We start from the raw sequence: 2,011 nt of genomic DNA on the forward strand, positions 1-2,011 counted from the left end.
TAACCCATGTACACTTTCCGATAACCCAGATACACTTTCCGATAACCCAGGTACACTTTCCGATAACGCATATACACTTTCCGATAACCGACGTACACTTTCCGATAACCCAGTTACACTTTCCGATAATCCAGGTTCACTTTCCGATAACCCAGGTACACTTTCCGATAACCCAGGTACACTTTCCGATAACCCAGGTTCACTTTCCGATAACCCAGGTACTATTTCCGATAACCCAGGTACACTTTCCGATAACCCAGGTACACTTTCCGATATCCCAGATACAGTTTCTGATAACCCAGGTACACATTCCGATAACCCAGGTACACTTTCCTATAACCTAGGTGCACTTTACGATATCCCATTAACACTTTCTGATAATCCAGGTACACTTTCCGATGACTCAGGTACACTTTCCAGTTAGTGAGTTACACTTTTATATGGTTGCTGTTTTGATATGGTAAATTTGTCTCTGCACTTTACATTCCGGGGCCTTTGTTCTGACCAAATCTATGCCTACATGCACCAGTGTCATCAAATCAGGATTAAAGTTGTTTTTTGTCAAGAACAATAATAAAAGAACGGATCTACTGACACAAAGCACAGCTAGTGACTCCCCATTGGATAACGTATATCAGTTAGATGTGTGCAGGTTGGGATTAGGCTTTTTCCTATTTTCGGATTTTCAGTAATGGCGTTCAGAGCATGTACACGCAAGAAAGGTTATAATACTCATGTATGTATATGAGTATATGCTAATGATTTCTTGTCCGTATGCAGTCCGATATTGTCAACTCTGAATTTGTCCGGATACGTTTCTTAACTGAGATAACACTATAGTAGTGCATGTTTCGCACTTTATGATCTGAACTGCAGGGTGGTGGTTCATGCACTGTCATATTGAGATCCACCAGGTGGAGGGGATGGCCATGATGATCAAGGAGGGGACGGAGGGACAGATGAACCCCCACCCCCGGGATTCCCTACCTGTGGGAGCTTCGACTGGAGTTACAAAGACTTCAAGATAATCAGCAAAGCTGCTTCATTGAGGAGCTCTATGTGTAAGTTTAGCGTGTCTGTGTAGTTTGTGTGTGTCTGTGTTCCTGTGTGTAAACATGATAACTTTAAGATTCCTGGGTTGATAGTCTTTATATTTAGCCCATGATGTAGATCTTTATGAGACCTTGATGAATTCTTTTATTGTTTTCATTTAATAAAACACATAAAAGTAAATACAAGACTGCAATGGCGACGGCTTCAAGTTAATTGCACTTGTATAAGCGCCGCCACCAAAGACACTTACCTCGATATAATTAGATTTTAGTCCTAAGGAGCTACAGCGCAAATTCCGGTTTAAATATCTTGTGATCTGGATATAATCAAGAATTAGCTGGCAGACATAATAAGTCACTGAAACAATAAATAGACTGCTTTTTCACCTGAAGGTATTGTTCTCGTCAGTCCTTTCGTAGAAAATTATATATAATAGGAAAATTTGTGTTATCTCCAAACTGCCTATGTCTGATGTTATGTCTCATCTGTTACAGGGTTGGACCTTTTGGTGACGGCTGGAGCTCTATGGTTGCTCTTGTAGTTTAAATGTACTTATCAAATGTGGTTGCATAATGAGGTTGCAGACTTCGATTTCATTGTAACAATGAGACAGGTTAACCGCCGAATTAGTGTCACCACGTGACGATAATATAAACTCTTATGTTTTTATGGATAATATTTCTTATATAGAATAGTATCGTCTGTAAGTATTGCTGTTTGGCATTTGTTGGCGTACATAGTCCCCATTTTCCGTATAGGATGAATTATTCTTAAGTCTGTCTAAATATTGTACATGTGAAGTCTACAGTCATCACGTAGCTTTATGTTTTAAAAGTACAATTACTTCCACAAAATATAAGGATTATTCTTGAGTAATCTCCATTGTGAAATATTCTGTTTAGTAATAAATTATAAATACATATATTAATCGTTAGTACGTATAATGAGATCTATATTG

The 2,011-nt window shown here is 38.6% G+C and overlaps 1 protein-coding gene across 1 annotated transcript in view; it reads left to right on the top strand.

The window, feature by feature from the left end:
- The window catches only part of LOC109464294 (L-ascorbate oxidase-like), an 18,392-nt gene that overhangs the window by 11,718 nt on the left and 4,663 nt on the right, over positions 1–2,011 (top strand). The gene's annotated exons all lie outside the window — the stretch shown is intronic.

The sequence above is a fragment of the Branchiostoma belcheri genome, unplaced genomic scaffold (assembly GCF_001625305.1).
Source record: "Branchiostoma belcheri isolate BF01 breed outbred unplaced genomic scaffold, Haploidv18h27 scaffold136, whole genome shotgun sequence".
NCBI lineage: Eukaryota > Metazoa > Chordata > Leptocardii > Amphioxiformes > Branchiostomatidae > Branchiostoma > Branchiostoma belcheri.